General features: G+C 45.4%; 1 protein-coding gene across 2 annotated transcripts in view; it reads right to left on the minus strand.

Moving 5' to 3' along the window:
• The window catches only part of PRKCA (protein kinase C alpha), a 362,209-nt gene that overhangs the window by 304,479 nt on the left and 44,979 nt on the right, over positions 1–12,751 (minus strand). The gene's annotated exons all lie outside the window — the stretch shown is intronic.

Here is a 12,751-nt window from a genome sequence, read left to right on the forward strand (position 1 = left end):
TGGGCCACTTATGTCAGAGCTGCTTCTACTGTTTTTTGTTTGTTTGTTTGTTGGCATTTATGTTTCCCTCCCTTCTGTCACAGACAACATTTGAGAACTCTTTCTCCACCTTAGGGCTTCACCCACTGTGTGTACCATCCCCAGACTCCAAGCTGGGTGGAAGCTAAGGGCCAAGGACTAGAAAGACAAGCTATCATTTGTCATGACTGTGATTTGAGGCTTCATTGTAAGTTTTTCCTAGACTCTCTTAAGGTTCCTCCTGTAGTTACACTGAAGACAGTCAAGTCTTGGGTGTTCAGAATGACTTTACTCACAAAGTATAAATGTAAATAAAACAGAAACAAACAAAAAGAGTCCTCCCCTCCTCTCTCCATTTCTCTCTGTCCTATCCAACAACGATGAATGACATCAAGACCAACAACAATAATAACTACAACAATAAAACAACAAGGGCAACAAAAGGGAATAAATATTTTTAAAAAGAGAACAAAAAAAAGTGCTTATTTTAAATTAATCTCTCAGAAGATACCAAAAAGAACATTTCAATTCTGTCTTCTCTTTCCCTTCCCCACCCACCCACCCACCCCAGCAACATGGGTTCATAATGGTTATTTAAAATGTCAGGGGCCGGGTGGTGGCACACCTGGCTAAGGGCACACTTTACAGTACACAAGGTCACAGGTTCAAGTCCCTGGTCCCCACCTGCTGGGGGAAATCTTCACAAGTGGTGAAGCAGGGCTGCAGGTGTCTCTCTGTCTCTCCCTCTCTCTATCTTCCTCCCTTCTCAATTTTTCTGTATCAAATAAATAAAATGTAAGCATGGGGGGCCGGGCAAGTGGCACACCAGGTTAAGTGCACATTGTACGTACGACAAAACCCAAAGACCTACACAGGGATCCCAGTTCGAGCCCCCAGCTCCCCACCTGCAGGGGGATGGATCACTTCACATGCTGTGAAGCAGGTCTGCAGGTGTCTTATCTTTCTCTCCCTCTCCTCTCTCGATTTCTCTGTCTTATCCAATAAAATGAAAAAAATGGCCACAGGAGCAGTGGATTCGTAGTGTTGGCACCACCAAGCCCCAGCGATAACCCTGGAGGCAATATATAGGAGAAACGAAGTCCCGTTATTTAAGATGCTGAAATGAGTAGAATAAAATATTCAGAAATGGCAATAACAATAAAAAAATGATATTTCTCCCCTGACTACACTAAAAGACATTTATTTAAAAAATAGCACAAAGAGGTAAAAAGCACAAGTGAAAATTGAATTTCTGCTTAATCATCCTTTTGTGGAGGGAAAAAGAACTATTTTATTTATGTACAAGGCAATAACATCTTTTAATAGCTAGGGCACATATTACTATTATACTGCTGCTTCTCAGCTGGAGAAACAGGATTAGTGGCCTAAGAGGCAAGAGCTTAAACTCATTAGTCAAGAAGGCAGTCCTGTAGAGCAAAGTCTTCTGGGAATAAATTTCCTGCAGAGCAAGAAACCGATCCAGGATGGCAGATTACAATTTACATGACAGTTTTTATTTTTATCTATTTATTATTGGGTAGAGACAGAGAGAAATTGATGGGAGAGGGAGATATGGACAGAGAGACACCTGCACAGCTGCTTCACCCCTTGTGAAGCTTGCCACCCCCAGGTGAGGACTAGGGGCTTGAACCGGGGTCCCTTGTGCACCGTAATGCGTGCGCTTAACCAGGTGCAGCATTGCCTGGCCCTGAAGATACTTTTTAATCTTCCATTTAAAAGACAGGTTGCAAATGGCAGTTCAGATTTAAGATGGCCTACCAAGCAATTTCAGAATGGACACCAGACATAGGTTCGTTCGCTCCTCCCAAATTGTTTGACACTGTTTTGTCTTGTGTTTCATGTTTTAAAAAGTTGTTTAGGGGCCAGGATAACTCACCCCATAGAAAGCCCCTGAGATTCAGCCAACACCTCTTGAAAACACCATGCACAGGGGAAGCGTCACAAACAGTGGAGCTGAACTGGAGTCTTTCTTGCACTCTCTGCAATATTGAGAAGAAACAGAAATCTACACAGAACCCTTCCCATTCTCTTTACGATCCTTATTTCTCCTCATCCTGGGATCTCTAGGACTCTGCCTGTATTTCTTGATTTTTCTTCTCTCTGATTTCTTACCATCCCACTGCCTTTGTTGGAAGTCAGCACTACCAGTGCCGCCCTGCCACATTAGGCTGCTACTGACTTCTTACTGTGGATTGTCACCAGGCACCACGCCTGAGATGTCAACCTCCCAACTCCTCTAACCTGAGGAGACCTTCCCTAACACATGGGACTACCTAGTTCCATTTCAGATGGCATGTCCTCTTGGGTACAGGTATTCGGGTATCCATAAGCAAGGGACAATTATATAGCTTGAAGTAAAAGCCCCATAATGATCCTAGGTCCATGCTCCCAGAGAGATAAAGAATAAGGAAGCTATCAGGGGGGTGGGGGTGGGATACGGAGTTCTGGTGGTGGGAATTTTGTGGAATTATACCCCTCTCATCCTATGATGAGGTCTTGTCAGTATTTCCATTTTATAGCTAAATTAAAAAAATAAAATAAGTAAACAAAATTTTAAAAGAAGTTGAAAAATAAGAAAACACAAAGCAGAACTTGGAACAGAGTTGGTGTATTGCGCCAAAGTAAAGATTCTGGGGTGGGGAGGTGGGGGCAAGGTTCAGGTCCTGGAACATGATGGCAGAGGAGGACCTAGTGGGGGTCGAATTGTTGTTATGTGGAAAACTGGGAAATGTTACACACGTACCAACTTCTGTATTTCACTGTTGACTGTAAACCATTAATACCCCCCCCCCAAAGAAAGAAGAAAAAAAAAAGAATAGGGAAGCTTCCCATGGAGGGGGTGGGACACAGAACTCTCTCTGGTGGTGGCAACTGTAATGGAATTATACCCCTGTTATCTTACAATCTTGTTAATCATTATTAAGTCACTAATAAAAAATTTTTAAAAGAAACTTGCTGCCCCACATTTTAAGTCTCCAGTGACTAAGGATGTTGAGAAGTCTGGATTGACTTCTGAATCCTGACAACACTTTTCCAAGGCCATGAAAACTCACAGCAAGAGACAGGAACCTGGTAACAGTGTTATTCTTTTATCTCCAAATACTTTCCACATAGTCTTTCTCTATTTGGGAATGGCTTGGTGTTTTCAAAAATTAAGCCAGATGGGAAAGAAAACTCCCATTCTGATTTAAGGTGCTCGACTATTTCTGTTGTGGAAAGGATACCCATCGTAAAAGTCAGCAGAGCGCTATCTCATGGAGCGCCACCAGGAGCGATTAGGAAAATTAAAATAAAGATTACGGCTGATGTGAGTCATCAAAAATGGCTAAGCTTCGCCACACTGTGCAGAAAGATCTGCCTGTAATATTCTTAATGGAATGGATTTCTGATATGAAATCTAGGCGACATCCCTTTAACCAGGGAACGTTATTAGTTGAACACAATTACGCTCACCCATCTGTTTCATAGATCTCTTGAGATGATGGCATAAAAACAAAACTGTCTTCACTTCAAGCAAACAAAGTTGATTAGCAGTGAATAGTAATCTTTTAAAGACGAAGTTGTTGAAGGCTTCTATATAAAAATGTCTGTGAAGTATGAAGCAGTTGGATAAAATGACTTCCTCAGAAAATTTAAGGAGCAGAGGGTAGATAGCATAATGGTTATGCAAAGAGACTCTCATGCCTGAGGCTCCAAAGTCCCAGGTTCAACCTCTGCACCACCATAAACCAGAGTCAAGCAGGGCTCTAGTTAAAAAAAAAAAAAAAAAAAAGATAAATAGATAAATAAATAAATACAATCAAAACATTACAAAGGAACATTCCCTTCAAATCCACTACCACTTCCCAACTCTCCAAACCCCTGCAATACCACAGCTCCAGTACAATCTCAACGCTGGATGACTTTTTCTTTCCTGACGCCCTTCCCCTTCCACCCGGGGAGACATCATCCAGAGTCGTCCACGGGGGACTCTCCCACGTCCACACAATCACTATTCACACAGTTCTGCGGCAGAGACTGCAGCACCGGGCTGAGCGTCCATTCTCCAGAAGGTATGGAGGAGTTTCCCCCAGAAGAAATCATGGGATGTGATTCGACATAAAGGTAGTACCAGACCCTGTGGCTCGCTCTACATTTTACAGCCCTGGCAGAACATTTCCAGAAACCTCACCAGGTCCCCCAGTCTCCTGCTGGAGGGACAGAACTCCCTGGAGCGGTTGGGCGCCTGACCTCGTCGGGCTAAGCAGGCCTTGCTTCCACAGAAATGTGTGGCTGCGAACACTTCCCAGTGTGGGGCTGGGACACTCACTGTAGACCCTGCCAGCATCGTGGAGAAGGGGAACTTCTCATAGTGGGCCTGGGTCGAGTCGCACCTGCTAGAATGTACAAGGATCCAGGTTCTAGTTCCCAGTCCCCATCTGCAATGGGGCAGCTTCAAGAGTGGTAGGACAGTGCTGCAGGGGTCTCTCGTTCTATCTGCCTCTCTTACCTCTTTCCTTTGTTTTGTTTTGTTTTGTTCCACCCATTTGTGCCTCTATTTCTCTATCTCTATCAGAAAAAAAGAAAATAAGGCCATCTGCAGTGACAACACCACCAGTGGTAAGAGGAGGAGGGAGAGGAGGGAGAGGAGGAGGAGGAGGAGAGGGTAAAGGAACAGGCCAACACCTGGAGAGAAGTGGATGTGAGCCCCAGGAGACCTCGGGCTGAGAGGACAAGGCCCGGGCTCCGGCGCACAGGTCCCACGGAGTTCGGCGTTGTTTCCCGCCTGGCCACTGGGAAGTGCCCTGCGTGTCCTCTATGAAGTCTACTTTTATAGCATAAGCTTGTTCGCGTGGCCATTTATTTTTTTTTATAGCTAAGAAGACAGTAATACATTTAATCATTTAAAAGACAATCTCTAAAGACTGATGACCCCGATAGAATAGCTTAGGAGACAGCACTAAAATCTATTATTTCCCATTTCCAAATCTATTTTAGAGTTCCCTGTAGTCCTCTGTAACACACAGCCACATTGATGAGAGAAGTTCAAAAACGCAGTAGTAGCTGCTCTTTGTACCCTAATGATAAGCGTTAAAATCAAAAGGCCTTGGAGTGGAAAAGTCTAGCTTTCTTTCTTTCTTTCTTTCTTTCTTTTTTTTTTTTAACCTTTATTTATTTTTGGGATAGAGAGAGCCAAAAATTGAGGAGTGGGGTGACAGAGAAAGAGACAGATACCTGCAACTCTGCTTCACCACTTGTGAAGCTTTCTCCTTGCTGGTGGGGACTGGGGGTTGGAACCTGGGTCCTTGCAAAAAAAAAAAAAAAAAAACTCTTACTTTCTAAATATCTGATTTCAGTCTTAGAAGGCAAACCAAAGGGGCAGACAGAATGAAGAGACAGCCCCTTCATCATTCATTACTCAGAAGAGACACCTACTCCGAACGGTGCTGAAGGCCAAGTTAACATAAACACAGGGCCTCTGGCTGTCATCTCTGCCCTGTTCATAGTCACCTCGAATCTCGAGCCTCAGGGGAAAATAATATCAGAACGGCACTAACACTCCATGGTTTTCCTTTTTATTATTTATTATTGGATAGAGATGGGGAGAAATTGAGAGGGGAGGGAGAGATAGAGACAGAGAGAGACAGAGACAGAGACACCTGCTGCTTCTGCTTCACCACTCGTGAAGCTTTCCCCCTGCAGGTGGGATCCAGGGGGCTTGAACCTGGGTCCTTGTGCACTGTGATATGAGCCCTTACCCAGGTGTGCCGCCGTCACCTGGCTGGCCCCTCTCCGTGTAGAAATGACGTCTGTGCATTCCAGCACCAGCAGCTATTAGTAGAGAATCATTGCTGATCTGTCAGCACACCAGCGGAGTCCAAAATCATGTGGTGGCTGGCTTGTGGCTGGCTGACTGGGCAAGACAGGGCTCACTCGGCTTATTCCAGATGTTTCCGCTTTTATAAGAGGAAGCTGGTACACACACAATGACAGGTACTGTCGTCGTTGATAAATTGAGAGGAGACACCTTGTACCGCAGGCCCGAGGAGGAAGCTGTCAGCTGTGCACACCTCTTTCTCCCTCAGAACCTACTTAGCATCATGGAGTTGCCATGACTAGCAGGGGACTTGGCCCAGCACCATGGCTCCATCTGGCAAAGTTCGGAAACTATGGTTCTCCGTGTTTTTATAGCTGGGGAGACGGCACAACGGTTCTGCAAGAGACTTTTCATGCCTGCGGCCCTGGGGTTTCAGGTTCAAGCCCCAGCACCATCGTAAGCTAAAGCTGAGCAGTATTCTGCTTCTGTCCTCTCCCCACCCCATCTCTCTCACTGTAAAATAATAAATGTTTTTTTAAAAAGTACTTTTCCATCGGTGTTTCTTTTAACAAAGAGAGGAAGTGCTCAAACCTCCTCCTCCCCCACTGTCACTCATGTAAAGGGACCCAGATCCCCACCTGCCTGTGTCCTGTGTTGGCCGGGCCTCTGCACAGACACCTGCATCTCTTGGAGAGAACCCCTTAAGTCGGAAACACCAGTCACCCACTGGGCATGCCTAGTTCTCCCAAGGGCACTTCAACTAATGAAGGGCTAGTCCTGTTTAAAAGGGGGGGGGGGAGGCATTGTGATTTAAAAAACATTTTTGAAATGTGTCTTCTTATTTGTTAACTAGGCTGTGTGGTAAGCAGACTCCTGACAGCACCTGAAAGACCACAGCTCTGAGGACACTGGCCCAAGCTTTAGTTACAAGATCTGTTTTCACTGCCCATTGGCTGCGCCCACCCCCACCCTGCGTCTCCTACACCATCAAGGAGGGAGGGTGAATTTCTTTTTCTTTCTTTCTTTTTTTTTTTCTTTTCTTTTCTTTTAACCTCTGTAACTGAAGAAGCTGATAGGGCCACGTGATAAAGGAACCCCAGGAACCCCGTGGCCTAAAAACCCTAAGTTTCCGATTCCAGCAGCTGTGTCTCCCTTTTCATGTTACAAACACACACACACACACACACACACACACACACACACACACACACGCACACACACGCATACACACGGGCACTGGGACATTAACAAAGATCCTAAAAATAAGAAACTCTGGAGACAGCCAAAGAGACAACCAACACTCAATCAAAGGAGACAGCATTAGCAGTTTGGGGGAGCCCGGCCCAAAGAATGAATTCGGTGCCCCTGCACTGGCAAACCCCTTCTTCCCTGCCAAAGTCCACCCCATGGGCAAAGTCCTCAGAGCCGACCTGTGAGAGCAGGATGATTCATTTCTCCCGCCCACCCGGCCAGGAGAGGAAGCAGGGGGGGTGCCCAATTATTTGTGTGTCTCTGGACGGCCCTGTAGTCACCCCGACAGGCCTCTGTGACAGGAGCCGTGTTCTAGTTACTGGCTTCCCACCCCGTGTCTGCGGTCTCACCAAATGCAGCAGCATCTGCGACGCCCAGGGAGAGCAAGGACCCTGAATCTGTCAGATCTGAACAGCTAACTGGAACTTCTCTGCTTCTTTTGAAAAGTATTTTTAGTGACTTAATCATGATTAACAAGACTGTAAGATATCGGGTACAATTCCATACATTCCTTTTATTTTTTTCTCCCCTCCGGGGTCATCACAGGAGCTCGGTGCCTGCACTAAAATCCACTGCTCCTTGAGACCATTTTTTTTTTCCATTTTATTGGTCAGGACAGAGAGAAATTGAGAGGGGTGGGGGAAGTAGCGAGGGAGAGAGAGATATGACACCTGCAGACCTGCTTTGCTGCTTCTGAAGCTTCCCCCCCTGTAGGTGGGGAGCCGGGGCCTCAGGTCCTTGCTCGGGTCCTTGACCTTAGTGCTGTGTGAGCTTAACTGGCGTGCTACCACCCAGCCCCCAATTCCATGCAGTTGCCATCATCAGAGTTCCACGTCCCATCCCCTCCACTGGGGATTTCCTTACTCTTTCTCCCTCTGCGCGTACGGACCAAAGATGGTGGAAGGTCTGGCTTCTGTAATTGCTTCTCTGCTGGACATGGATGTTGGCAGGCCGGTCCACACCCTTAGCCTGTCTCTGTCTTTCTCCACTGGGGCAGGGCTCTGGGGAGGGGAGACTTCAGGACACTGATGAGTTTGTTTGCCCAGAGAAGTCAGGTTGGACTCATAGTGACTTTGTACCTCAAAGTAAAAGCGCTCAATAGTCTGCCGTGATTAGACTTAGACTTAATTTAGTAAGCACGGCAAGCAGGATAAAAGTCCTAAAGAGGAAATCACAGAGTGTCTACTCTAGAATTTATTACTTGGGCCTAGACGTCTCTGCTTTTTAAACAGAGGTCTCAGGAAGAGCGCACTGTGCCCAAGATGAGAAGAGGGCAAAAATAAAGCGCCTGCTCTGTGCCTGCTGCCAGGCTTGTAGACTAACTTGTCGGGGGGCTGTTTGCCAGAAGGTGAAAGGGACGCTCTACTTATGCACAGAAAGTAAGCCGCTTTCCGCTGTGTGTTCCTTGGGGAGGCGACCTCGCCTTCTCAAATGTTGTTCAGCGTCTGGTGCAACTGGAACACTTTATTAAGAGCTTCAGCGTAAGGGACGCTGAAGCTCTTAATAAAGTTAAGATTCCAAAAGAAGGGTTTGCTGAAAAAATTCTCAGCCCAACCTAGACACAATCTTAGTGGCATGGTACATTCAAAGTCCATGCTGGCTATCTATACGGAAGACCTGCAGCTTTAACTATATAGTTCTGGGGTTTTTTTTTAACTATATTTATTTATTGCCTGCAAGGTTATTGCCAGGGTTCGGTGCCTGCACCACGAATCCACTGCTCCTGGAGGCCATTTTTTCCCTTTTGTTACCCTGCTTATTTTACCATTGTTGTGGTTATTCTTATTATTGTTACTGATGTCATTGTTGTTGGATAGGACAGAGAGAAATGGAGAGAGGAGGGGAAGGGAAAGATAGACACCTGCAGACCTTCTTCACTGCTTGTGAAGCGACTCAGGTGGGGAGCCAGGGGCTCAAACCGGGAACCTTCCTCCTGTCCCCGCTCTTTGCACCACGTGTGCTTAACCCAGTACATTACTGCCCGACCCCCAACTATATTTATTTAATAGAGACAGAAATCGAGGGGAAGGGGGACATAGAGAGTAAGGGAGAGACACCTGTAGGACTGCTTCACCACTTGTGAAGTTTTCCCCCTGCAGGTGGGGAGCAGGTGCTCGAACCTGGGTCCTTGTACACTGGAATGTGTGCACTCAACCAGGTGCGCCACCACCCGGCCCGCGCAGTTCTGTTACTTCTCCACTCAGCCACTGACTAAAGCTGAAAGTGATCTGACAGTTCCAATCGCCGAATGTGGCTGATTCGCTTGTTTAGCTTAGCTTAGCTTCAGGCTGCCTACCCTTCCCCTACACTGCCGACAACACGTCCCCAGTGGCCTGCTGTCACGGGCTTCAGGTGGACAGACCCATTTTCACACACACACACACACACACACACACGAAGCAAAGGAAGGTGGTGGTGTTGGATATGCATTTTCCCAAAACAAATACCAAGTGTGGGAAATGCAGAGGATGTGCTGCTCCAAGGAAGAGCCTCAGATCTCAGAGGGTCAGGCCTGACCAAAGCGGTGTTCCTGACTGAGCCATTATTTGTCACTTCCTTGTGCTGACATTTGCCTGCATGGTGTGAAAGCACTGGTGTCAGGTCTGTCTGTGCCTCAGCGTGAATCAAGGCAGATGCACCATATTGTGCTAACAGGCATTGCATTTGATCCACCAGGCACTCACAAGGTTGGTTTTTTTTTTTTTCTCATATGTAAGAGCTTCTTATAAATAAAGCGCATACTTACGGCTTGAAAATAGTCACAAAAAACTGAGGCAGCGTTAAAATTATTGATGTGGCATTACCATCTGTGGTGATGCCCAATGCACTTCAGCTTGACTCCAAGAGTGACTGTGGTCACACTCACTCTCCACGGGACATCATCATCCTGGGAAAGGACACTTCCACACCATGGTGATTCACACTTGCGTACTGGGCAGGCACTCTCCTGGGCATGAATGAGGTGTGCCTGGAACTTCATGGGAAAATCGCTGACAGCCCAAGATAAGACTTTTAGTTCACCTGCTTGGTAGCCATCATGTGTGAACAAAAGTTACTAAAGTCATGGGCCCCTTGGAGTATACCTAAAATAGACTTCCTAGTTTCTTCCCACAACAAGACCCTTAATTTCATCTCCTCTATTCCTGACGTTAAGTTCCTGTTTATTAAACATTTTGTCCGCTCTCTATCTTACCACCTTTCAGCCACCAAGTTGCAGATGTTACTATGATTCCATCCTGACTTCCCTGAGTTAACAACCTCACCCATGTGTCCCAGAACCTCACCTCACCAGAGCCCTGCCCCACTAGGGAGAGATAGAAACAAGCTGGGGGTGTGGATCCACCTGCCAAGGCCTGTGTCCAGAGGAGAAGCAATGACAGAAGCCAGACCTCCCACCTTCTGCTCCCCATAAAGTCCTTTGGTCCATAGTCCCAGAGGGGTGAAGACTAGGGAAGCTTCCAGTGAAAGGGATGGCATGTGAAACTCTGGTGGTGGCAACTGTATGGAATTGTACCCCCATTATCTTACAATCTTGTTATTCATTATTAAATCACTAATAATTTTTTCCTTTCTTTTTAATTTTTATTTATAAAATGGAAACACTGACAAGACCATAGGATAAGAGGGGTACAATTTCCACCACCAGAACTCTGTGTCACATCCCCTCCCCTGATAGCTTTCCTATTCTTTAACCCTCTGGTAGTATGGTTTCTGTCACTGTTTCCTTTTTATAAATAAAAATTAAATAGATAAATAAATAAATAAATATAGTCCTCAAGGAGTGGAGCAGAATTGAACAAGTAAAAATGTCAGGAGAGAAACTGCAAACAGAAAGAAAACAAAAAATAAACAAAAGAGGGGGGAAATGATAAGGAATAATGAAATAAGCTGACATGAGGGGAAGTCCTTTAAGACAGTGTGCTGATGCCAGCTAGACTTTTCTAGGCAGATGACTCCACCAATGTGTCCTGGAGCCCTGCTTCCCCAAAGCACTAATAATTTCTTTAATGGGATTTTGGGGAGATTTGTCTCTACCACAAGCAGACCAGTTTCCAACACTTAAAGGCTTCTAGGGATTGACAGTGCTATTAGCAACTGATTCCTAATAATAGTCATGAAATGTTGCCAGTCCCTGTTCAGGGCGCCACTATGCCAGGCTAGCTTCGCGGGCGGGAGACAGACGACCAGGGACTCATGGCTAAGCTGGGCAGCAGTGTCTCTTTATTCATGTGGAATGCAGCGCAGTTTAAGCCATCTCTAATCACAATCCTGCCCATATATATATATATATATACTCGCCAAGTAGGGTGGAAACAGGATGTGACTTAGAGAGGGTGGAGCGAAAAAAGACTGGTGGAGATCAGGGTGTACTAGGAGAGGGGGCGGAGCAAAAAATCCCCAGTGGGGATTAAACCAGTGCCCTGCAGGCAGGGCGGTGCTTAGTCAACAGTGGTTGTGTAAATAGAATACAGTGTTCAGTAGGGGGGATTAAACCAATGAAACAGAAGGGGTTTTAGAAGCAGAATTAGAAGCAGACCAACACAATGTGTTGAGATTTACAAGATCTGCTGAAATCTATGTTGTCAGAAAGACAAGGTTGACACAATTAATGTAAAGGGTCCTTTGCTAGTAGAGACAGACCAGCAGACATGATTTCATACTTTACAATGCAACTGGCCTTAGAGAAAGTCACTGTCACTATTCAAAGGTTAACTCCAACTGCCCCAAAGGGCAATTAAAATACTCTCACTTTTTCTACTTACGTTTCTGTGGAGACATTTACTTCAAGCAAAACAGGTTATCACAGTTGAAAGTAGTCGAGTTCAATGGATTTACTGAGTCAAGCACCAGAGATTTCCAGTAAGTATACCATCTCACGATTTGTTTTAGAAAATAAAACCAAGAGTCAGGTGGTAGTGCTGCGGGTTAAGTGCATGTGGCGCAAAGCACAAGGACTGGCGTAAGGATCCCGGTTCGAGCCCCCGGCTCCCCACCTGCAGGGGAGTCGCTTCACAGGCGGTGAAGCAGGTCTGCAGGTGTCTTTCTCTCCCCACCTCTGTCTTGCCCTCTTCTCTCCATTTCTCTCTGTCCTATCCAACAATGACAGCAATAAAAACAATAAAAACCACAATAAAAAAATAACAAGGGCAACAAAATGGAATAAATATTTTTAAAAATTAAAATCTTGAAAAAAAGAACACCTTTAAAGAAAAATTCATGATGTGTGTGAACATGTAAATGTTTATTTTAAATAAATTAATATTTAAGTTTGTTTTTGTTTGTTTTTATCAAGTTTGGGTGCTGAAATCTGCTAAGCTCTTTGGCACCCCCTGCTCTGGGATGTTTGAGAATTACAGAGTTAATATAATTTGTAATAGGGAAAATTACCAGCTCTGCTTATTTAATACCTCCAAATGAAAGTGGGTTTCTAAGTTTAGCATACAAGTGATTTCTCTAATAAGTGAGGCTTTTAAAACAGACTCTGCCGTTACTTCTCAAGGTCTGTTGCATTAAAGTCAACCCAGCAGATTATCTCTTACTGATTTTTTTTTTCAATTACTCGTTCACAAAGTACTGAGTACCTTTAGATGCTAGGATATACCAGCTTTGCCTTTATGCAGCTTAAATTCTGATACTACCGGGCTCAAGAAATAGTTCACTGGG

This window comes from Erinaceus europaeus, chromosome 12 (assembly GCF_950295315.1).
Source record: "Erinaceus europaeus chromosome 12, mEriEur2.1, whole genome shotgun sequence".
NCBI classification, from domain to species: domain Eukaryota; kingdom Metazoa; phylum Chordata; class Mammalia; order Eulipotyphla; family Erinaceidae; genus Erinaceus; species Erinaceus europaeus.